General features: G+C 47.6%; 1 protein-coding gene and 2 pseudogenes across 1 annotated transcript in view; all 3 read right to left on the bottom strand.

Annotated features, from left to right (window-relative positions):
* Positions 1-25,596, bottom strand: part of LOC136318252 (GTPase IMAP family member 4-like) — a 208,110-nt gene that overhangs the window by 12,092 nt on the left and 170,422 nt on the right. The gene's annotated exons all lie outside the window — the stretch shown is intronic.
* LOC136318258 (GTPase IMAP family member 1-like) overlaps positions 1-25,596 on the bottom strand; it is a 230,604-nt pseudogene that overhangs the window by 65,267 nt on the left and 139,741 nt on the right.
* Positions 9,369-25,596, bottom strand: part of LOC136318262 (GTPase IMAP family member 6-like) — a 120,065-nt pseudogene continuing 103,837 nt past the window's right edge.

The raw sequence follows: 25,596 nt of genomic DNA, 5'->3' as shown, positions 1-25,596 counted from the left end.
CAAGAACCGCGGTTTCACAGGGCACCTCATACAGTTAAGAGGCTGAATTGCATGCTGATGGTTTATATCAGCCTGCCATAAGCCATGAGGGACTGCCATTCTTGTGACTGGAACGGTCGGTGACGGAATAAAGCAAGTGGCGTCCCTCCAAGTTTTCCACTCCCCTTCCCCCATTCCTTCTTGTGACGTGACTGTTGTCTATTGTGGGGGGTATGGGAGGTTCACATGGAAAACCCACTCCTTTAGCCACGATGGTCAAGAATTTTAAGAAAGGGTTCTCAGGGAATTATAAGGTTACTATGTTCCCGGAAAAACTGAGGCCCTCGTGTAAACTAAAATAGCCTGATTTTAGTGTCGGGTGGCCAGCAGAAGAAATCTTGGACAGGAACATTGTGCAGAAAGTGGAACAGGTAGTCACTAGAGATCTAGGCCACCCCGACCAGTTTTTCTACATCCACACTTGGCTTATACTAGTTATGCACCCACCCGCTTGACTTAGATGTCAGGCTTCTACAGTATTGGTAGCTAAGGCAGGAAAGCATTCCACCAGACCCAGAGAGCCACTGCAGCAGCTCAAGCCAGAAATTTTAACTCCTAGTGAACCAGAAGCAGCAGAAACTTTGGCTCCTCCACCTTATGTGCGGCGAGGCTCTACCCGTCCCTACCTGACTCTCTGTCCACCCCAGAGACTGCACTGACTCAGGCCCATCATCATCAGATTTATCAGGTCCCAGCATAAACTCACCCAAGCCTGAGCAGAAGGTGAATCCCACTGCATGGCCAGAATCAGGCCTAGGCTCTCCTCCCCTAGCTGGGAGCTTACAACAGGTGCCGAAGCCTAGGATTGTTCTAACTCTAACCGTTCCCAGAGAGGAGGAGTGGAATATTTTTGCTACTGCATCTCGGAAGCCTCCATGCCAAAAACTTAGTGAAAAATAACCTAGAGTCTCAGCTGAAGAACCCCCCTTCCCCACGGCTGGCAATAAACCAACTGCCAGTGAGGATAGAGTTAAAACCTAGATCATTTCCTGTCAGCTAGCAACAATACCTGATTCCTAAGGAGGCCTGGGAAGGAATCCAGGTGCATTTACAAAGGCTCAAGGAGCCGTGCCAGTCACCCTGCAATACTCTCTTGCCCTCCGTCAGAAAACCGCGGACCAATGATTATCAGCCAGTACAGGACTTGAGGGTCCTAAATGAGGCAACAGTGAATCTGCACCCCACAGTGCCAAATCCTTACACCCTCTTAAGCCTCGTCCCTGCTCGAGTTTTATGGTTCACTAGCTTTTACTTAAAAGATGTCTTCTTTAGTATGAGACTGGCTCCTGAAAGCTGGAATCTGTTTGCCTTCCAATGGGAGGACCCAGCTATAGGGGCAAATGTGCAGTACACCTGGACTAGGCTCCCACAAGGGATTCAGAACTCCCTACCATCTTTGGGGAGGCCCTCACTTGGGACCTCCAGAGGTTTCCTGCACAGGACATCGGATGTGTCCTTCTTCAGTATGTGGATGACCTGTTGCTAGGTCATGGGACTCTCTAAGGATGGGCTCGAGGAACAGACGAGCTTCTATGCCACCTAGAGAAGAATGGGTACAAGATCTTGAAGAAGAAGGCCCAGATCTTCCAAAGGCAAGTAAAATACTTGGACTTCATTCTCCAACAGGGTGAAAGGAGGCTAGGGGTAGAACGGAAACGGGTTACTCAGAACATCCCAGTCCTCACCATGAGGAGACAAGTCAGGGAGTTCCTGGGTGCAGTAGGATTCTGCCGTTTATGAATCCCCCACTTTGCAGTATTGGCCAAGCCCCTGTATGAAGTCACAAAAGGGGGAGGAAAAGAGCCCAGGGACTGGGAGTCAGAACAGGGCTGCGCTTTTTGGACTCTTAAAAAGGAATTACAAGCTGCCCCTGTGCTAGGTCTTTCAAACCCGGTGCAGCCTTTTGTGCTGTGTGTCTCAGAGAGGAGCAAGACAGCAGTGGGTGTATTAACCCAAGATTTGGGGTCATGTCCTAGACTGGTATCCTACCTCTCCAGAAACTAGATGGGGTTGCAAAGGGCTGGACACTATGCTTAAGAGCCCTAGCAGCCACTGTCATGCTGGTACAAGAGGTAGACAAACTGACTTTAGGACAAGACCTAAAGTGCCGGTGCCACATGCAGTAGTGACTCTGATGAATGCGAAAAGACATCATTGGCTCACAAATGCCTGCCTCACTAAGTACCAGAGTTTATAATGTGAAAACCCAAGACTAGTGATAGAGATGTGTGCCACTTTAAACCCAGCAACACTGCTCCCAGTGAATGAGGGAAAGCCTCAACACAATTGCTTAGAAGTGCTTGATCCAGTACACTCCAGCTGGCTGGACGTACTAGATCGGCCCCTTAGAAATTCCAACTGGGAGCTGTATGTAGACAGAAGCAGCTCCATCAGCTCAAGACGAGAAAGGCAGGCGGGTTTGCAGTAGTGACTCTAACAGAAACTATAGAGGCGTGGCCTCTACCCCAAGGCACTTCTGTTCAGTGGGCAGAACTCATTGCCCTGACTTGAGCCTTAGAGCTCAGTGAGAGGAAAAGAATAAATATCTTTATAGATTTTCATATTGTCTTTCTCACACTCCAAGTTCATAGGGCAATTAACAAAGAGAGAAGACTCCTAAGTGCTGGGGGAAAATATCTTCAATATCAAGGAGAAATTCTCCAGCTGCTGGAAGCTGTCTGGAAGCCAAAACAAATAGCAGTGATCCACTGCCAAGAACACCAGAAGGGAGGAACGGCAGAAGCCCAGGGAAATGCCAGAGGAGATGCAGAGGCAAAGAGGACTTCTACTCTGCCCTACTACAAGGGCTGAGAGGCCACTCTCATTCTGTGGGCCCAGAACTTGCACCCAGATATTCCAAGGAAGAGAAAAGGTGGACAGAGGAAGAAGGGGCCAAAGAATTAAAGGACGGCTGGATGCAACTGCCAGATGGTGGAGTTGTCATTGCCCACCTGTTGGGGCCAGCAGTAGACCAGACTTTGCATGCTGCCACCTATCTGGGACAAGAAAAGACAGAAAGACTGGTATGGAGATATTTCTATAACACATCCCTCTCCTGGCAACCCTAGCAAAGAAAGTCAGCCTGCACTGCTCAACCTGCCGTCAGAATAATGCGAAACAAGGACCTTCATTACCCTGGTATTCAGTCTTACAGAGCACCTGCCTCTAAGGTTATACATGTGGACTTTACTGACATGCCCAAAAGTCTAGATTACCAGTACCTGTTGTTGTTAGTGTGCACTGACTTAGGATGGGTAGAAGCCTACCCCACCGCACTGAAAAGGCCAAAGAAGTAACAAGGGCATTGCTCAGAGAAGTAATTCCAAGGTTTGGCTGCCACTTCAGATAGACTCTGACAACGACCCTGCTTTTGTGACTAAGGTGGTACAAGAAACAGCTCAAGCATTGGACACCGCCTGGAAGCTTCACATGGCATGCAGACCTCAGCGCTTGGGAAAGTTGGAACGCATGAATAGGACTCTGAAGTTAGGGCTTAGCAAATTACGTCAAGAAACAGGTCTTTACCAAAAAGCCCGTCAATAGATGACTGGATAAAGAAGATGTGGCACATATACACTATGGAATACTACTCAGCCATAAGAAATGATGACATCAGATCATTTACAGCAAAATGGTGGGATCTTGATAACATTTTATGAAGTGAAAAAGTAAATCAGAAAAAACCAGGAACTGCATTGTTCCATAGGTAGGTGGGACATAAAAGTGAAACTAAGAGACTTTGATAAGAGTAGGTGGTTATGGGGGGAGGGGGGAGATGGAGAGGGAAAGGGGAGGGAGAGGGGCACAAAGAAAACTAGATAGAAGGTGACAGAGGACAATCTGACTTTGGGTGATGGGTATGCAACATAATTGAACAATAAGATAACCTGGACTTCTTATCTTTGAATATATGTATCCTGATTTATTGATGTCACCCCATTAAAAATAAAATTATTTAAAAAAAAAAGAAAAAAAAGAAACAGGTCTTAGTAGGTATAACCTTTGCCTCTAATATTGTTTAATGTTCGGTGCACCCTCTCCAAGAACTGGGTATTCACCTTATGAGTATTATACAGTAGGCCTCCCCCAATACTAATTAGTTTGCCAGGGACTCCCTGAGAATTAGAAAAGACAGAACTACGTAGGCAATTAAAAGCTTCAGGGAAGGTAGCCGGTACCATATCCAAGTGGGTTCTAGACAGGGTTCCGATCAGTTTGTTTGCTTCCTGTTCATTCTTTTATTCCCAGTAGGTCAAGAATTAGAATCCAGCTCCCCTCCGACCTACGTGGAAAGGACCCTACACCATGATTCAGACCTCTCTCACTGCTGCCAAGGTAGAAGGCATACCAGCCTGGATTCACAACAGCCAGCTGAATGAAGCCTGCGGCCCCAGCGGAGACGCCCTCATGGACAGCAGTGACTGACCCTGCCAACCCTGGTAAGTTGACCCTGAGAAGGACAACATGCCCTGCTCCAGCCACAAACTGGAAGCTGGCTGGTCCACATACAGCCGAAGCCTAAGCAATCTTGTAATGGAGTTCCTTATAATTAGACTGTGGGGAAGAAGAGGAACTAGGGTAGAGGACTGTGAACTGTGTATCCATGTCACTAAGGAAGGCCCAAAGGTCTCCATCACCTTGCTTGTCTATAGCTTCTATGAGTGTGAGGGAACTCCAGATAGGGGACTAGAAAGATGATGAGTGGCCCCCAGAGTGGATAATCCGATACTATGGAACTGCCACCTGGTCAGAGGATCGATCTTGAGGATGACACACACCCATTTATATGTTAAACCAGATTATCCAATTGCCAGTAGTTTTATAAATCATTACCAATAAGACTAGGAGAACCCTAAGCCTTCTTACACATCAGCAAACTACAAGAGAAACGGCATCTAAAAGCCTCACATACTCTTTTTTTTCTTCATATCATATAAATCTTTTGCCTTTTAAAAGCCTCACATGCTCTTACACCTTCAATAAATCCTACTTCCTTCATCAAGTTGTTTGGACATTCTTGTCCTCCTTTGATTCCTGCAATAATGCAAGTGGGAACTGCGTACCAATGAGCAGGTGCCTGGTGGCCACAAGTGCAAAATGGCAGAGAAGCCCCTCGGTGATCACAGCAAGCATTGCCAGCATGACCAGCAGCCCCTGCCACAAGCACCCTGCCCTGCCTGGGGCACCAGAAGACCCAATAAAACTATTCTATCTTCCTCCAGCTCTGACTGTGGTCCTAAGGGCAGAGAATTCCTGTTGGGAAACAAGATTTGTTCAGTATCTGTTCCTTACTGATTGTTGGATAAGTAACATCCAGGTGGGCATGCAATTTTAGGGTTTTTAATGAAAAGAGATCTAACAAAAACAAAAGATTATTGCTAATAATTGTAGAGAAGACAAGATATTTCATTTGTTCTTGACAACTTTTTAGGGAGAAGAGACATCAGAAATGGACAACTTCAGCAACTTGAAGTTTTTAAAAAAATTGTTTTATTGATTGATTTCTAGTGAGCAACAGAGAGAAACATCGGTTTGTTTGTCCCCTTATTTATGCACTCATTGGTTGATTGTTACATGTGCACTGACCAGGGATCGAACACAACCTTGGTGTGTCAATACGATGCTCTTACCAACTGAGCTACAGAGCCAGGGTCAGCCACTTGAGTTTTTGAAATGCCAGATTCCCCCTTCACATGGAGTTGGGGCAGTTCCCCTGCTGCTCCTGCTGCCACACACAGGGTGGAGGTGACATTAGTCACCCATTGCTCCAAGGGCTGTAGCACCTCCATGGCCTCCAGAAGTAGGATTTAGACTATTTATAAGACTCATTTCCCCCCTTTCTGAGTATTACTGTCTGTATGGGGAGTGATATTTCTCCCCGTTTGAACCATCAATTTAGATCCCATCTGAATAGAATCCTTGCTCTGTAACAACATGAAAGCTTATACATTAGAGATTGTGTCCCATTTACAGACCTTTGTAAAACAATTCTGATCAGTCGTTGGCTTATAGCTGTGAGTTAATGATCAGCTAAAACACGGACTAACGGACTCTCTGATGAAACCGAGAAAGAGCCACCCATGTCAAACAGAAACAAAGTCCAAAGAAAATATAAAGTTCAAACAATCAGGTATTCTCAAACCAAATCCCATGTTCTTAGACTTTTATCTCACACCTACTGATACCTGAAAGACCTCTCCAAGCTTTAAATGGCACAAAGTCCAAAGGGCAGAGACTGAGAACTCACGGTGCATACCTGTTCAACTTACCTCGTTGTGGAGCCTGTCAAGTCCCTTAATGACCATTGCCTTCCTCCAATAGAGCAACTGTAGGGGGATGACACCATTGAGAGGGAAAGCAGGGAGATTCTCTGAGACAGGAGACTGTTGGCAGCTGCTGGGAAGTCCCTGGAGTCCCTACCATGGGGTCAGCCTGCTCCAAGCAGCTGAAACTTCAAACCTGATAATGTGAGAACAAGGAGGGCTAGCCCTGTCGGGTCCAAGCCTGTGGCTGGTCACTCATTCTGGGACCACACAAAGGTCTGCCTCTTGACAGCCAATAATGAAAAGACAGGGGCTGGTGGAAGGAAAGTAGGTTTATTCAAGAGCCAGCAGCTTGAGAAGAGTGGGGACTCTCAACACAAAGGTCATCTTAACAAGGGGACATGCGCAGGGGTGTTGAAAGCAGGGAGGAGGGAGGAAATAACACAAAAGAAAAAAGTCAAAAGGAGGGGGTTAGAGTTCTCTGTGGAGGGGATTACATGCAAGTCAGTTCAGTGGTTAAAGGTCAGCAAACATCCTCGATCCAGAATGTCTGAAGGTCAGAGTCTGCTCCTTTGAAAGTTAGTTCCTAGAATTCTAGAGAAAACATGATGTTGATTTGCAGTCACATTAGTTAGAAAACCATTTGAAAGGCAAAGTCCACTGGAGGTGAGCCAAGAACACGAGGCCAATGTGTTCCAAAAGGAAAATTAATTTTATAAACACTTGGATCCTGGATAAAGTGGGCTGAGACCAACAAAAGGGTGTCGGTGGTGAACTGGGGGAGAGGGCATTCGATATAGGGGTTACTTGCTGATACGGGGTTACCTGCACTTGGACATGCTCAGATTAGCATGTCGTGGTTTGTGGCCTTGATCACTGACTTGATGATGAGCCTGAGGTGGGGGCCTCAGTTGTAGAAACACAAGTTCTTTCTGATGTAGCACAGGCTTGGAGTCCTTGGTGAATTTTGAAGAGAGCCAAGAGGTCAGAAATCTCCCAGGAACAGCTGGGTCCTGGGGCCTCTGGGCCTGTGGCTAGGCTTTCACAACTATGGTGATTGAAACTCCCAGAATGATCAGGTCCCTCCCCAATGCAAGCTTTCCCTGACATTCCTGCAAAAGTAAACTTTTTGCTACATTTGAAAGTGAAGGCCAGGAAGCCATTCAGTGAAAGAATAGCAAATAAATGACCTACAACCTCAGAGTGGGGGATGAGAATTTTCTGGTTTGAGCCCTGGGCAGAAGTTGGGTGAGGGGAAATTTGAGTTTTACAGGGGATAATTTAACCCTAACACCATCATGTACAGAAATAATGTTATAAGAATGGTGGGGTGGGTTACAAGTCCCCACTGTCGACTTTTTAGTTCATTTCCATGGAAGTTTCTGTGGATTTTAAATAAAACTTGTTATGAGATATAACGTTTGGTGTTATTAGGAGGAGTTTCAATACAGCAAAAGCCTGGTCCTTTTAGTCCTGAATTTGAAATTTTATTATTATTAAGTGAGAGGAAGGGAGACATTGAGACAGACTCTCACATGTGCTCTGACTGGGATCCACCTGACAACCTAATTCTGGGGCCCGATGCTCGAATCAACGAGCTATCTTTACCTCCTGAGACTGACACACTTGGACCTACCTAGACATCCTCAGCACCCGGACCAATGCTCGAACCCAGCACTGGCTGTGTCAGGGGAAGAGGCAGAGAAGGGGGAAAGGGTAGGAAAGAAGCAGATGGTAGCCTCTCCTGTGTGTCCTGGCCAGGAATTAAGCCTGAGGTCCATATGCTGGGCTGATGATCTATCCATTGAGCAAGCCAGCCAGGGCCTGAAATATTAAATTTCACTTCTGCCATTCCCTACAGAAGGTAGCTGGGGAACCTCTGCCCCAGGGCTTGAAGAAAGGAAAACAGGGTCTATCGGGGGCATTTCCCCTGTTCCCTACTATCCAGTTTCCCTCAGGTGGTCGGACTCCCCAAGATGCATCTTGAACATCACAGCAGCTGACGTGCATCTGAGGTGTGCCGGGCTGTTGGTGAGGTTAGATGGCACCTGCCAATCAGAGGCAGGGCCGGCCCACTACCCAACTGTCCTCTGGTCCCAGTCCACACTGCTCCTATGGGCCCTGTCTGTAGGAGCTGGCCTCCAGAAAAACACCCACGTGACACAGACTTCTCCCAGTTCCCCAGGCAGGCTGCCCCCTGCCACCTTTGCGGGTTCCCTTTCTTCTCTGCCCCCCTCTATGAGACCCCCAATACCTTACTAGGGAACCCCATCACACCCCAGACACTGACCCCAGGCATGCTTTCTCCCCACTAGTAAATGAGAAGGGAAGGGGTGGCAGGTCAGCCTGAGACAAGGTGAAAGTTCACATTTGTTTTCTCCTATCAGAAGGCAGATACAATGAGAGGGGACCCTAATGACAACATCTTTAACCTAAGTCATTCTTAGGGAAGTGCTTCTCCTGGGCCCCGTGTCCAGTACCAGGTGTAGAGGCCACCTCTGACCAGGCCTGGCTCCGGGATACCCCTCACCTCTGCTCTCATTCCCACCACGAAGTTCTCACGAGGCTGTTTGGGATTCAAGAGCCCCTTTCAAGGGAGAATAAAAGGGCTGTTCGTCCTGCCTCCTCCCTCTTCCTACTTGCTTTCTCCTCCTCAGCCCCACAGCTGCCTCCCACATGCCTCAGAGCCATTGCTGTGTCCTGACCCACCATGCAGAGCTGGTACATTAAAAGTCACTATGCCTGTCCCCTTTATGGGCGAGGATATAGCCCAGGAGCTGTGAAGTCACCTTGTCAACATCCCACGCGGGTTTGCTATCATCCTTTAAGGACTGAGTTCAGTGACCAGGACCTTGTAGGGGGTCACATGACAAAATGACAAGCAATCTGCCCACTGGAAGCTTTTCTTCTATTGGGGTGCAGAGAAGAATGTCAGGAAATGCAATGTCAGTGCCCCCTGGGACAGCGTGCTGAAGGGCATGGAACAGAGAGTGCCACGTGCTATGGAGATGCCAGGAAGGACTGAGAAGAGAGCTGCGAACTCTGGGACCCACAGCCTGTGGCCACGCCTGACAGTGACCTGGAGATGGGCCTGGGCAGTGACCCGGGGAGGGTGAGGGCCAGCAGGAGGGGACACAAGGCTGAGGGAGGCTCGCTGGAAGCAGCTGTCCCTGGCTGGAGTCTGCCACGTGCTCAGATGGGTGCCCCCCTCAGGAGGTGTTTGTGAGTGTCCTCAGATGCCCTCTGCATGAGTCTCAGGCCCTCCCAGCAGGACTCGTCGTGGGGTCTGTCTTTGGATCCGCGGCCTGGGGCTGGCTGCCGGCCCTGCACATCCCTGAGCAGGGTTTGCCCGCAGTGTCGGTACGCCTCGTTGCTGTAGTGGCGGCCCTCGTGCTCCCACAGGACCACTCCGACCTGCCGCAGGAGCTCCTGCAGCTGGGCCTGCTGATCTGTACCCTCCGCTCTGTTGTTGAAGCCACAGTGGCGGCGCCTGCAGACAGCGTCCAGCCGGGCCAGCTCCCGGTTGTCGGTCTCCCGCAGGTACTCGTCCAGAGAGCCACCGTCCAGGTCCTCCTTCCGCGTGAACACCAGGATGGTGTAGGCCAGGACGCCCACTCCAAAGACCTCCTGCAGGCGCCGGACAACCTGCTGGTCCTCCGTGGTGAACCAGCCCAGCTCTGTCACCAGGAGCACCGCGTGTGGCCCTGGGGAGGAGGAGGCAATGGCCGCACAGCAGCCCTGGGCGGCCACTGCTGGTGGGAGCTGCGGGGACAAGACATCAGGCGTGTCAATCACCTCCAGTGTCCTCCCGGCCCAGACTCGAGTCCCACTCCCGACGGCCGGCCGTGGTCACTGGTTTAGCGCTGAGCTGGGCGAGAAGCCTCCCTGCCCAGGATGCAGGTTTTCCCGCTGCCGCTTTTCCCCACCAGGAGGAGCCTCAGCCTCTGGGGGGTCTGCTCCTCCGCCCTCGGACCTGGAGCATCAGGAGAAGCAGAGGGAGTGAGTTAGAGCCCAGGCACCTGGTTCAGCTTCATCAGCGACCTCACCCCTGGATATGCTCCCTGACCTCAGGGGCTGGTTGTCCTGGCAGGAGGGACAACGTTCAACATCTGCACCATGGACCTGCCCAGGGCTCACATTCTTCTCTTTAAACAGAATTTTTTTTTTGTATTGTGGTAAAATATACACAACATAAAAATCAGTGTTTTAACTGTTTTCAGGTGTACAATTCAGTGATATAAGTGCCTTCACATTGTTGTGTGGTCATCACTCTTATGCATCTCAAGAACCTTTGATCACCCTAAACTGAAAATCTGTCCCCACCAAACAGTAACTCCTCATTCCTCCATCTGCCGAACCCCTCTAACCAGCAGTCTATCTTCTGTTTTTGTGAATTCTACTATTCTAAGGACCTAAAATGAGGGGATTCCCGCACATATGACTTTTTGTCTCTGGTTTATTTTACCTAGAGGAGTGTTTTCCAGATTCATCTATACTGTGGTGTGTGTCACAATTCTCCTCTTTTTCATGGCTGAGTAATATTCCATTTTATGGATGGACCACATTTTGTTTATTTATATATGGACACTTGAGTTGTTTCCACTTTTGCTATTGTGAATAAGGCTGCAGTGAACCTGAGTGTTCAAATGCCTGTTTGAGTCCCTGTTTTGAATTCTTCAGGGTGTGGCATCTGTGTCTATGTCTTGTCCCTCAGGTGACTGACCACATCACCTCTGTCAGCTTTTCAGGCAAAGAATGTGGGGACAGCTGGACTTCACAGCCACACCTCTGGCTCCACAGCACAGGGGCACACTGTGGTCACATTCTTAGTCTACATCCTTGACATTTGGGCTGAATAGTCCCACCCAGCCGAATACAGGAACCAATGGGCAAGTGATGTCTTGGATCTGCCAACGTAATATTGAAAAACCTAATGGTGAGATTTTAGGAACAAGGGGCTGAAGGAGGGGAAGAGAGTTCCTTCACCTGGCCTTTCAGGTTTCAGACCCAGAGCACAGAGAGTCACATCAAAAAGCTCCTCTGGTATTGAAGTCTGTGCCTCACTGGAGACATTGATGTGTCTCAGTGACAACCCTGACCCTCCCAGAGGGTGACGGGCATCCTCGGCTGGCTGACCCATCAGTCAGTTCTGACTGAGGATGCTGGCTCCCTCCATTCCCCCCGTAGGCTCTGAGAGACTGTGAAAGTGCTGTGTTCTCCCTAACTGATCAGAAGGTGACTGAAGACAGGAACCTCCATCTGGGAAAGCCTTGAGCCAATGCACACCAAATCTACTGCTGCAGCTCAGGAGAGGGTTTTAGAAACAATATTTAACCTCGATTTCCATGAGAAAGGGCAAACCAGGTGTCAGCACCTGTGTTGGTAATTTTCCCATGAGGTTTATTAATATGGCTCTCTCCCAATGACTCAGGCCACTGACGTGCATATAGTGAGACAGTCATTTGCGTTCAAATACATAATGAAGCACAAGTCATTTCTTCTGGCCAGGAAATGGATGGGTTGCCAGCACTCCTAAACTCTCTCTCCCCGGGTTAGACAGAGGATGGAGTTCAGCCCATGACTGTTAAGAGCCTGACCCTGACGCAATAGCTTTAGGGGGAGAACCCCTGAGAAGGCCCAGCCCAGGTCTGAGGCTGCTGCTCAGTCACAGCCCCTGTGACCTTGAACGCTGCCCCATCTGAATGCGCTGGGAACCCCCACAGGGCCTGTTGGCTTGCAAGCCTTCGCCAGGGCACATTATCTTGTCACATCTCCTTCCTGAGGGCATGACGGATGCCCTCTGTTGCCTCCTTTCTCCCACTGTGCCTGCCAGGGGCCTTTCCCTTGTACTGGGCCAGTGTAGGCCAGGCCCCACCCTAAGGCTCTCTGATGGGGCGTCCTGACTGTGCAGTGCCCCACTGCCTCTCCAAGCACACCTCTGCACCTCACAAGGCCCTGCCCACACCTCTCTCAGGTCCCCGTACCCTGGGAAGTCGTTTCACCTCCAGGCTTGTTTTGTTCAGGGCGCTGGGGTGGCACAGCTGCGGGACTGTCCGGGGGAGTCAGCTCATACTCTTTCTCCACCTGGAGAAATAACAGGTCTGCCTGATGGTTCAACTGAGTTTTACAAGGCCTTTCTCTTCCTAGAAGGAAGTATTTTGCATTGCTTTGGGTGGGGGTGGACTGAGGAGAGGGAAGAAAGTTTGGAGACATTCTCTACCTCCTTTAGGGAATGGTTTCTCTCTCTCTCCCTGTCTCACTTCTGTGTTTGTCTGTCCCTTTCCTCCCTCTGTGTTCCTCTTTGTCTGTCTCTCCCTTTCCTCTGTGGTTTCTATCCTGAGTTTATGCGATTTTACAGAGAAGTTGCAGTCGGCCTGCAGCCTGAGGAACGGGTAGCATCCTGGTGGACCGCGGGTCCTGGCGCTGCCCTGTGAGGAGGAGAAAGAGGCAGAGACACAGAAGCAGGTCATCTGTCATGTCCTGGGGCAGTGGGGAGGTGTCCTCAGGTGGTGGGAAGATGTTCCAGGGTCATGGGGAGATGTCCTCAGATGGTGGGGAGATATGTGGCCAGTGGTGCAGAGGGCATGAGTGATAAGCTGCGGTGCAGGGCTGGCTGCAGGGGGCTGGGCATCCAGGCACTGGTGCTGGTCCCCGACGAAGGCCTGGAAGTGAAGATGGCGGAAGCTTGGGGTAGATGGGATGGCACTGTTGTGAGGAAGCCAATAGCCTTGGCACAGGAACTTCATGTTTTGGGGAACATCCTGCCAGTATCCAGACCTCAGTGCCCAACTTCATGACCATCAATTAACATGGCCACCCTGCCTGAGTCTCAGTGTCCCCATAAGTATGAATGCTGGTCCTGAGCTAGATGTCCTTGTGCTCCTTATAAGATCTAACACATTTTATGATATTTTCTAAAGCAACTCCTTGTCTTAGCAAAAACGGCTGTGCCACCCCAGCAGGAGCTCCCGTCCTCCTCCTGGTGACAGAGAAATGTGCCCTGCTGTGACCCGTACTGCCTCATAGTTCCCTGTCCCATCCTGCTGTGTCTGCTTGTGCTCATCTGTGGAGTTGGGATGGAATTTACACAGCGCCAGACTGATTGCTAGGACATGCAGAAAACTCAGAAAGACACAGCCAGGGACTGTCTCCAGGTGAAGGCTCTGGGGTGTGGGGACACCTGATTTGTGAGGTCTCCATAGGTCCTGCCCTGATAAGTGCCCCCACCTTGCTACATTCCATAGTGTTGTGTCCAACATGGAACATGGAGTAAATACATCATCCTGTTATGTTTCTCAGGAAGTGAAACTCACTGAAGCTTTGTCCCCGAGATTCAGCAGTGACTTTGAAGCAGAACACAGATGGTACAAAGTTCTCTCCAATTTTTAGCCACAGCTCTTTCTAATACCATAAACATACACATATATGCAACAAACATGCAAAGACACAGACATAACACAAACACATAACACACACTGCTCACACAATGCACTCACACACACAAGAAAAACTCATAATACATACATCTTGTGACATCTTAGGACAAGTGGTTCAGGCCACCGGCCATGAAAACTAAGTATATCCAGTACATGGCTGGAGGCAAAAGATAAACAACCATTATAAATGTAGCAATATTTTCTGCAGAATTCTATGTACCCAGCATCCAGGAAGCCCTACCCTAGAGACTTAGCCAAGAATAAGGTCAGCTAATTGTACCTCTTGTAAACACTGCTTGCTTGCTCAACCTAGATAGCCACCCTATAAAACAAAAACCATTTTAGAGGCTCGGTACTGCAGTGTTCCCTTGCATGGGTTGCAGGCAGTCCCTGCTCAGGTTTGCAATAAAACTTATAAAATTCACTTTGGGTTTGCTGTGGTCTGTCTTCTGCGATGTAACATATGGAGGCCCCAGTGAGATAGGCCGTGTAAGACCCCTCCTCACAGAGTGGACAGCAGCAGACATTGGTAGCTTGCCAGCCTCTGGCAGTTGCCGTTTGGAAACTGAATTTGGCTTATTGGAAACATTAGGAGGTCTTGAGACTGTCTGGTGTTACATCCCAAGACATAGGCCACAGCAGACACAAAGTGAATTTTATAAGTTTTATTGCAGACCTGCGCTGGGACTGTAGGCAACCCACGCCTCCGAAGAGACTAGAGCCTTGCAGCCCCACAAACTCATGCAGGGACTGCAGGTAACCCACACCTCCGAAGAGACTGGAGCCCTGCAGCCCCCCCCCCAAATTTGCGCAGGGACTGCAGGTAACCCATGTAGGGGAACACTGCAGCCCCCCAAACCTGCACAGGGACTGCAGGCAACCCACGCCATGAAAATGACTGGAGCACTGCAGCCCCATGCTTCTAAAATGGCTCCTTTTTATAGGGTGGTTATCTAGGTTGAGCAAGCATTATACAGAAGGTGATGTGGCTGTTAGCTATTGGCTAGGGAGGTCGTGCGCAGTTACGGGGGGGGGGTTATTGCTCAGTGGAGAATTTCAAACATAAATTTCTGATAAGGGTCTCTGACTCATCTGAACTCTTTGTTCTCAGCATCACAGGGGCCCTATCAGTACTCCCTGTTCCTTCAATAGTTACACTCTTAGCAGCCCCAGCATATCAGCACTCACTGTATCTAACATTCCCCCATCTCTTTTGGGCATAAATCAAACTCTTGATTCCTCATCAGTGGGGAGAATGGTATAAGGCTGGGGCTTATGAGAATTTTCTACTTTAGCTGTAGCTATAAGCTAATTAGGTCAGGGATCCTCCCTAGTATGTGCTGGCATGCTGACAGTGTGCCCTTAGTACTACAAACTTTATGGCTTGAATTCTCTTTCTGCCTTGCATTTTTCTTCTCTGTACTAATTTCTTACAACTTGCACAAACCTTCTGCAACTTACACAAACCTTCTGCAACTTACACAAATTTTCAACTTTTATGCACTTTTTTATCCAGAAATAACTGGCCTTTATAATAACGATTTTCTTTTTTTTTCCAAAAGTATTTCTATACCTTATACCTTTTATTATTAAAACTATATAGTTTTTTTCCAACTAATCAGAATTTTTAATTCCTAAAAACATTAACCTTCAGTGACAATTAAGTTGACTTACTTTTTATTTTAGTTTCCCTTTTCCCAAAGCCTGATTAAAAGAGTCCTTAGTGAGTTCCTCTAGGCATTAGCCATGCGTAGACCAGTTAACTTCTGGTTTGTGTCTGAAGCAGGGCATGCTGTCCTTCTCAGGGTCAGTTTACAAGGGTTGGCGGGGTCAGTCTTTGCTGTCCACAAAGGTGTCTCTGCTGGGACTGCAAGCTTCAGCCGGCTGCCATGGACCCAGGTGAGTATGCTTTCTACCTTGGAAGTAGTGGGAGAGGTAAGGATCATGGTGTGTGGACCCATCTACATGGGAGTCAGTCCTTGGGTGGTGTACTGCTAGAAGTGCCTCTTGGACAGTCTTTGAACAGTTTGCTGAGTAACCTATAAAACCTATAAGTACTTAGGGAAAGGGTGTTACATTTCTACACTTTGTAGTTAGAGTTTAAGTCCTAGTGACTACTGCTTCTAGCTGGAATTAGCAGCTGGTCCCAGCCTATAATAGGCATGGGGCATTGAGATAAGAGAAATAAAGGAGATACTAAACATTAAATAAAGCAATAAAATCAGACTGTCAATACCCACAGTAGAGATCTTTGAGGGATAAATAAAACTTAAATATTCAATCAAGGCATAGTAGATGGCCCTTGTGTTTACAAGAAATGAGATTAGCTTATCTGCTACTTGGAAGAAATACCTTAGGCTTGTGAACGATGTCCTTGGGCCTTCAGTGGCAATTCCTAGCATGCTGGGCAAGGTCAGGTCACAGGTAGCTAGAGCAGGGCTAGAAGAGACTGAACCCTCCCTCCATGGAGCAAGGGGGAAGCTTATCTTCTCATGTCCCTTTTTCCACAGCACAGACGTGTCAACTAGTGGGGCTGGCAGGCTTTAGTTCAATGACCTTTCTTTTCACTCTGGAGCAGGGACTTGATGAAATGCGATGAAGCGCCTTAGGGCGCTGGAGCCAAAAGTTGGTATTTCCTGACTTCTTTTGGGCCTTATTTGCCTTTTCTGTTACTTCCTTGGTCATTATAGACCTTAAAAGCCATGCTCAGAAGATCTCATTGAGGGGCTTGACTAAGAGAACAAAATTGGGAATCTCTAGAGTTCTCTTTTCTCTCTATTAGGTGAAGAATTCTTCTATTAAACCCATCAATAGTAATATTTGTTACTCTGGGTTTTGTGACCTAACATTGAACAATTAATGCAAAGCCAGTATCCAGGGCTGCCACTATCACAGCCGCCTGGCAATGCAGGTTTGCATTGAATTCGGACAGTTGGCAAAGAAACAACGAAGCCAAAAACTGGTGGGCCATAATCTTTAATCCTAGCTTGCACCCAGCGGGCAAGCAAAAAACACACACTGGGCTCCAAAACCTACTCACATTCAGTGCTCACAAAGCTACTGACTTATCCGAGTTTCCTAGAATCAAAGGTTTCTAGCTCACCAGACTTATTCACCTCTGTTCCCCATCTCTTTCCTTCTCCCTGCACAAACTCTGCACAAACTGGCATCTCACTCAACACTCTACTATCTTGGCTGCTTCTCCTGGCCACATGGCCTCTTTCTGCTCTCCTCTCTGCTCTCTCCTTTAATGATAATCTCAGGAACCAAGAGCGCAAGCTCCCGTTCTGCCCCTATTTTATAGTGTAGAAATCTAAACCTTTAATTTAATATACAAAATAGGGAAGTCTCTAATACAAAGTGTTTTACCTGCCCAACAATTAACAATTACTGAATTATTACATATTCCCTAATATTTAAACTAAAATTTTTAACATCATAAGCTATGAAATAGCAAATGAAAGGAGAATTAACAAAAGACTGTTGAAATAACATATACATTTCTAACATAGAAAATGTTTTTTTACAACAACAGATCCTTGGTACAAAAAGGAAATCTTTGTATTTGACAGACTATACAATTCTATTACAGCTAAAGCAGTGGGTTTAGAAGGGGCTGTATTCCTTAAATCTTCTCCTCGGATCAGGCTCCAGATAGGAGGTGGGGATTCCCCAGAGCCAAAGCAGAGGAGGGCAGAGGGCTGTAGCAAGGTGATGATAGCCTCTAGCTTACTGTGCTTGTTATCTTTTGCCTGACCAAGCAGTGCCTCCACCCTTGAGCGGTGCCCAAGGGGGAGGGGCAAGTGCCTGAAACTATGAGGGGAGCCTGCCACTTCTCCTGCAGCCAGCTGCAGCCTGGCTGCCTTTTCTTTCTCTACCTCTGCTGCTGTACTGGGCTGCATACTGACCATGCCACCTGCCTGCAGGTGGGTGCTGGTGATAGTACGCTAAACTCTATGTTTTCTATGGGTCTAGCAATCCTTGGTTTGGCCAGTCTACTCTTAAGTTGGCCATTCTAGTTCACAAAAGAGTCCTCAACGTGGCGGAATCAACAGGAGTCCCATAGTCTCGTGCCCTGCAAGAGAAATCAGAAAAGTTATCAAGCAAGCACTAAAGAGGCGTTAGGGCAGCAGATTGCCCCTGATTCTCAAAGGAATCCTGTGAGGAAGCAATGGGCGAAGCAGACAAACAAAACAAATATGTACACAAAACAGACAAAACTTCTAAACCAAAACCAAAGGGAGAAGGCAGCGTCCTGCGTTCCCCGACCAACCTACTGGGGAGAAATCAGGTGGCATCACGCCTGCTCCACTACACCCTTTTCTAACTAGAGCTCTGTTTCCAAATATTCAAAGAGGAAGTTTCCTTACCAAACAGTCTTGAGACTCCAAATGTTTCAAATCAGCCAAATTCAGTTTCCAAATGGCAACTGCCAGAGGCTGGCCAGTTACCAACGTCTGCTGCAGCCCACTCTGTGAGGAGGGGTCTTACACGGCCTATCTCACTGGGGGCCTCCATGTGTTACATCCCAGGAGATAGGCCGCAGCAGACACAAAGTGAATTTTATAAGTTTTATTGCAGACCTGCGCAGGGAATGCAGGCAACCCACACAGGGAAACACTGCAGCCCCCCAAACCTGCACAGGGACTGCAGGCAACCCACGCCTCCGAAGAGACTGGAGCCCTGCAGCCCCCCCAAACCTGCGCAGGGACTTCAGGCAACCCACATAGGGGAACACTGCAGCTCCCCAAACCTGCGCAGGGACTGCAGGCAACCCACGCCATGGAAATGACTGGAGCACTGCAACCCCGAGCTTCTAAAATGGCTCCATTTTATAAGGTGGTTATCTAGGTTGAGCAAGTATTATACAGAAGGTGATGTGGCTGTTAGCTATTGGCTAGGGAGGTCGTGCACATTTACGGGGGGGGGGGGAGCGGGTATTGCTCAGTGGAGAATTTCAAACATAAATTTCTGATAAGGGTCTCTGACTCATCTGAACTCTTTGTTCTCGGCGTCACAGGGGCCCTATCAGTACTCCCTGTTCCTTCAATAGTTACACTCTTAGCAGCCCCAGCATATCAGCACTTCCTGTATCTAACATCTGGTAAGGAAGCTTCTTCTTTGAATATCTAGAAACAGAGCTCTGGTTAGAGAAAAGGGGGTAGTGGAGCAGGCAGGACACCATCTGATTTCTCCCCACCCGGTCGGAGAACACAGGACGCTGCCTTCTCCCTTTTGGTTTTGGTTTAGAAGTTTTGTTTGTTTCATGTGCATATTTGGTTTGTTTGTCTGCTTCACCCATTGCTTCCTCACAGGATTCCTTTGAGAGTCAAGGGCCATGGGTCAGGGGCAATCTACTGCCCTAGCACCTCTTCAGTGCTTGCTTGATAACTTTTCTGATTTCTCTCGCAGGGCACAAGACTATGGGACTTCTATTGATTCTGCCACGTTGCAGACCCTTTGTGAACTAGAATGGACAAGCTTTGGTGTAGGGTGGCCCACGCAGGGCACTTTCAATTTACCCACACTGTTTGCTGTCAGGGCAAATGTCAGGTCCCACACCCTGACCAGATGCCATATATAGATGTGTGGATTAACATAGCCATGGGAAGACCAGTTTATGTTAAGAACTGTTTTAAGAACTATGTTAATGGAGATAAAGTCCAGGCAGGAGGAAAAGCTGTCCTATTGGCACCCCCAAATGAAGGCAAATGGAGGCTTCCCTCCCCAAAACAAGAAACTTTGAGAGAACAGCCACAGCCTGCCCGCAGACTTTATCCAGTAATACCAGAAGATCCAGGGGCCGCTGAGTCCTTACTAGATCCCATTCCTTCTCCATATCCAGAGCAAGCTGAGGACCCGCCTAAAGCCATGGGGCTACCCCTGCAGCAAACCCACAACCTGGACTGGCCCCCTCTTGGGAAAGCCCACCCCATGCCCGACAGGGGCCAATTATGGTCATCCTAGTATGCCACCAGCTCCAAAGCCGGCACCTTTGCTTCCCCTCCGAGAAGCTGCGGAAGGGGGGAGATCCTAGGGGACCAGCTAGATTAATTTATGTCCCCTTCTCTACTAGTGATTTATATAATTGGAAACATCAGAACCCCCTGTTTTCAGAGAAACCCCAGAGTCTAATTTCTCTCCTTGAAACCATTTTCCATACCCCTCGTCCTACTTAGGATGATTGTCAACAGGTCCTTTATACTCTCTTCACTTCTGAGGAAAGGGAAAGAATCTACCAAGAGGCTGCTAAAGCAGCATTAGGAGATGGAGATATACATAGTCTTGGTCGAAGGCAAGAATTAGAGGAAGTTCTCCCTTCGACCCCCCCCGACTGGGACCCCAACACTTCTAGGGGACAGGAGGCTTTACGCAAATATCATGACTTCCTGCTCAGGGGTCTCGGGGCAGCAGCAAGGAAGCCAACTAATTTTAGTAAAGTCAGCGAAATCATCCAGGGAAAGGATGAATCTCCTTTGGCTTTCCTTGAAAGGCTTTTGGGGTGGGGGGAGGGAGGACGCAGGAGGGAGGGAGGGAGAGAGTTAGGGGGAGGGGGAGGGGCACAGAGAAAACTAGACAGAGGGTGACGGAGGACAATCTGACTCTGGGTGAGGGGTATGCAACATAATTTAATGACAAGATAACCTAGACATGTTTTCTTTGAATATATGTACCCTGAATTATTAATGTCATCCCATCAACATTAATAAAAATTTACATAAAAAAAGAAAAGAAAAAAAAGAAAGGCTTTTAGAAGCCTATAGAACATCTACTCCATTAGACCCAGATGCCCCAGAGAACAGGAGGCTCATAAACATATCCTTTGTCTCTCAAGCGGGCCTGGACATTAGAAAGAATTTACAAAAGTTAGAAGGATTTGAAGGAGAAAACAGAAGTAAGCTTTTAGAAGTTAGTTAGAAAGTTTATATGAACAGGGAGGATCCAGAGATACGAGGTGTGGAAAAGGTGGCAAAAATACTAATCGCAGCCCAACAAAAGAAACCTGTTAAAGGAAAGCCACAAAGGAAAGGGCAGAATAGTAGACTGCCTCTAGACAAGAATCAATGTGCTTATTGCAAGGAGACCAGGCATTGGGAAAGTAAGTGTCCTAAGCTAAAGGAGAAGAAGGGACAGAAAGCTGAGGTCCTTTTCGAGGATCAAGACTGAGGGGGCCAGGGTTCCATACCGTTAGGCCCCCAGGAACCCATAGTAACACTGTCCGTTGATGGGAAGCCCACCAAATTTCTTGTGGACATGGGGGCCACTTATTCGGTACTACAAGAAGCTACAGGACTACTCTCTTCAAAGAAGACAGCTATTGTCAGAGCAACGGGAAAAGCTAAGTCATATCCATAGACGAAGGTAAGGTTCACTGACCTTGGGAAGGGAACTATCTCTCATTCATTCCTAGTAATACCAGAGTGTCCTTATCTCTCCTTGGAAGAGACCTCCTACACAAACTATACACTACCATCTCCTTCCATGGGGAGGCAACTACGTTAACTTTAGATCCAGCATCAACCCCGTCCATATTAGTAACAGTACCCTTGTCAGCGGAATACTTGTTAATAAAGGAACTGTCCCAAGCAGTTTCCTCTAGCTTTTTAGAGGAATTACTCACAGAGGTACCGGGTGTTTGGGCAGAAACAAATTCACCTGGACTAGCTAGGCATCAGCCTCCTTCCACATTCAGCTAGCAAGCACGGCACTACCCATACGAGTCCGGCAATACCCAGTCATGCAGAAAGCTAAAAAAGGGATTTCAAAGCATATAAATAGACTCTTAAAAGCAGGCATTCTAAGGCCATGTCACTCTCCTTGGAATACTCCATTACTCCCTGTCAAAAAGCCAGGACAGAGGACTATAGACCAGTCCAGGACCTCCGAGAAGTCAATCTCCAGGTTGAAACAATTCACCCGACAGTTCCGAACCCCTACACTCTTCTGAGTCTTCTACCTCCAGGCCGCACTTACTATATGGTCCTTGACTTAAAAGATGCTTTTTTCTCCATCTCTTTAGCTGAAAGGAGTCAGCCTATTTTTGCTTTTCAATAGATTGACCCAGAAAGGGGATTTTCTGGACAGCTAACGTGGACAAGATTGCCTCAGGTGTTTAAAAACTCTCCAACATTATTTGATGAGGCATTAGCAAGGATTTACAACCTTTTCGAGAATCACATATACAGGTTACACTACTCCAATATGTAGATGACATTCTCCTCACAGCAGACTCTGAGGAAACCTGCAAAGAAGCCACTAGAGACTTGCTCCACACCTTGACCAGCTCGGGTATCGTATCTCCAGCAAGAAGGCCCAAGTAAACGTTCGGACAGCCAAGTATCTCGGGTATGACCTCAGAGAAGGTAAGCAGACTTTATCGTCTAAAAGAATTCAGGCAATTCTTGATATCCCGACCCCTTCCACAAAAAGACAAGTTCGAGAATTTCTAGGGGCTATCAGATATTGCAGACTGTAGATATTAGGGTTTGCTAAATTAGCATAACCCCTGTATACAGCAGCTGGGGGTAAAAGTCCAGACCTTATATAGACAACAACTGAGAAAGCTGCTTTCCAAGCCCTGAAGGAAGCTTTGTTCTCAGCCCCTGCTCTGGCACTTCCTGATTTGAATAAGCCATTCCAGTTATTTGTAGCTGAAAAACATGGGGTAGCAAAAGGAGTACTCACACAGATTCTTGGACCTTGGAAGCAGCCCATTGCTTACCTATTCAAGCACCTACCAGGCTTCCCCAAACTACGGCCCGTGGGCCACATGCAGCCCCCTGAGGCCATTTATCCGGCCCACCACCACACTTCCAGAAGGGGCACCTCTTTCATTGGTGGTCAGTGAGAAGAGCACTGTATGTGGCGGCCCTCCAATGGTCTGAGGGTCAGTGAACTGGTCCCCTGTGTAAAAAGTTTGGAGACCCCTGGGCCCTAGACCCTGTAGCCACAGGATGGCCCACATGCATGAGAGCCATAGCTGCCATGGCGGCACTAGTCAAAGAAGCTCAGAAGTTGACTCTCGGGCAGGACCTCCAAATACATAGAGGTTGTACCACTGAAGCCCTTCTAAGGTCCCCACCGGATCAACGGATTTCTAATGCTAAGTTAACTCAATACCAAGTACTGCTTTTGAAGCCTCCTCATGTAACCTTCTCCAAGGCAGTAGCCCTAAACACGGAACACTGCTGCCCGAGACAGAGGAACAGCTGGCCCTGATCATGATTGCCTTGAACTTCTTGACACTATTTCCAGTCTCCACCCAGATCTTCAGGACTTACCATTGTTGAATACAGAAACTACTCTCTTCACCGATGGCAGTACGTTCCTCAACCAGGGGGTCTGAAGAGCTGGAGCAGCTATAACAACAGAGGACAAGGTAATATGGGCCCAGTCTCTTCTACAAGAACTTCTGCCCAGAGGGCTGAACTTATTGCTCTCACTCAAGCCTTAAAATACACAAAAGGGAAAACTGTCAACATCTACATGGACAGCAGATATGCTTTTGCTACTGCACATATACATGAGGCTTGATATAAGGAGAGAGGCCTTCTTACTTCTAGAGGAAAGAAATTAAAAATAAAGAAAAAATTTTAGCACTCCTCGAAGCCATTTGGCTACCAGCTAAAGTAGCTATTATACATTGTAAAGGACATCAAAAGGGGTCGGATCCAATAGCAAAAGGAAATAACCTAGCGGATGATACAGCAAAAGCAGTTGCTTTAAAACCCGGGGAACCAGTTACTATCCTTCTCTTACTTCCAGAAAGATTTTTACCTAAGAAGCCTCACTATTTAGAAAAAGAAATTCAATTAGGAAATAAATTACACTGTAGAGACTTACCTAGTGGATGGAAGCAGCTACCGATCAGAGACTGTTTATACCTAAGGCTATAGGAACAACTTTAATTCAGAAAATACATTAAAGAACCCACCTGGGTATTAACAAGCTCACTTCTTTGCTACAAAGGCACTATTCCATACCTGACTTAAGTAGTCTTGTAGAATCAAAAGTATCCAGATGCCTTGGCATGTGCAAAAGTAAACCCACACCAATAGAAGAATATACCTAAAGAAAGACAACAGGGACACTCTCCTGGTGAAATTTGGAAAGTAGACTTTACTGAAGTAAAGAAAGGAAGATATAGATACAAGTACATACTAATCTTTATTGATACATATTCAGGATGGGTTGAAGCCTTCCCTACAAAGCATGAATCTGCTACCACTGTGCTCAAGTACCTCACCTCTGAGATTATCCCTCGATTTGGCCTTCCCTTTGCTCTGGGGTCAGATAATAGTCCAGCTTTCATAGCCTCAGTTTCTCAAAATTTAGCCAAAGCTCTAGGTATTAACTGGAAACTTCATTGCATATACAGGCCACAGAGTTCAGGACAAGTAGAGAGAATAAATAGAACCCTAAAAGAAACTTTAACTAAATTAAGAGAGGAAATAAGTGATGATTGGGTAGATCTCCTGCACTTTGCCCTTCTCCGTACTAGGTTCTCTCCTTACTATAAAGGCTTAACCTCTTTTGAAATTCTTTTTGGAAGACCTCCTCCTATTTTGACCAAGTTAAGTTCAAGCATGTTAACCCCCTTTGATAACTCACTGTTCCTGCAGTACTTACAGGCCATCGAGGCAGTGTGAGCAGAAGCCAACTCCCACACCCAAAGAATACCTAACCAGCACCCACATTCCAGTGAACCTTCCATCGAGCCTGGACAGTGGGTTTGGGTCAATTAGCTTCATCGTGTGAACCTTCAGTCCATTTGGGAGGCACCTCACCTTGTTATCCTAGCTACTCCAACAGCAGTTAAGGTAGCGAACCGCAAACATTGGATCATCACAGCCAGTTAAAGCGAGCACATCCTGACCATATACCCCATATACCCACTAAGGACAAACAATGGAAGGTACAAAATGACCCTATAGACCTCTTAAAGCTTCAATTTACATCATCACCATGGTAATCCTATTTACACTGACTTTCACTCAAGCAGGAACCCCTAGCTGCAGTAAATAGGTCCTCATTAGAACTCAAGATGGGTTTGTAATTGCCAGGAATCAAACTTGGTTACTTCAGCTGTCACCTCGTCAGTAGATTTTTCTAAACTCTTTGACAAGAAATTTTGTGACTCACCGGCAGCTTAGAGGCACCCTGATTCAGCAAGGAGCCCCCTGCTAGACAACTGGCCTAGTTCATATACCATAGGTAACAAATGCTCTCCCCACTTAAAAATAGAGCCTTATGGTATACTACTCATTATGCTTGTCCTGAACCCCCTTCTGAGCAGCGCCATACTTGTAGGTTTATCCCTGGAGATGATGCCCTGGGACACATAACTGTCCTCTTCACCCACAAGGAAGACCTCGCTGGAGACTCCCTGATGGAGTACATCCAGGACTCAGACAATAAATCGCTATGCACACTGGTGGTAGTGTGTGTGGGGGGAGCGAGCTTCTGCCCTTAACAACTGGGCGAGAGGGAGTGAGCGGGCTGACCAAGTACGGGAGCTAATGGGTGATATTGAGGGTCTGATGATGGAGAAGAGGGATGCCCACTACTCCAATGGGCTGTACCGCCTAGTGACAGGACCAGCGTGTGGGCCCGAGCAGTCAGAGGAAAGAGTAGAGGATTACAGAGGGGCTCTTATACAGCACATGGAAACTCAGAGACGTCACACAACTGTGGCCAAAGAGAATTGATTAAAAAGAGTCCTAGACAAAATATTAGTGTGTATTCTATATTATATTCAGTTGTTTGTCAAATTGATAATTCTGTTATTTTTTGTATTGCTCAGAATAAGCAGGTCGTTTTATTGCTTACTCTGTAGCTTGTGCAATTTAGTCTGTAGC

The sequence above is a fragment of the Saccopteryx bilineata genome, unplaced genomic scaffold (genome assembly GCF_036850765.1).
Source record: "Saccopteryx bilineata isolate mSacBil1 unplaced genomic scaffold, mSacBil1_pri_phased_curated manual_scaffold_23, whole genome shotgun sequence".
In the NCBI taxonomy this organism is placed as follows: domain Eukaryota; kingdom Metazoa; phylum Chordata; class Mammalia; order Chiroptera; family Emballonuridae; genus Saccopteryx; species Saccopteryx bilineata.
Note: the sequence above shows the minus strand (reverse complement) of the source record. Positions and strands in the feature narration are given on the sequence as shown.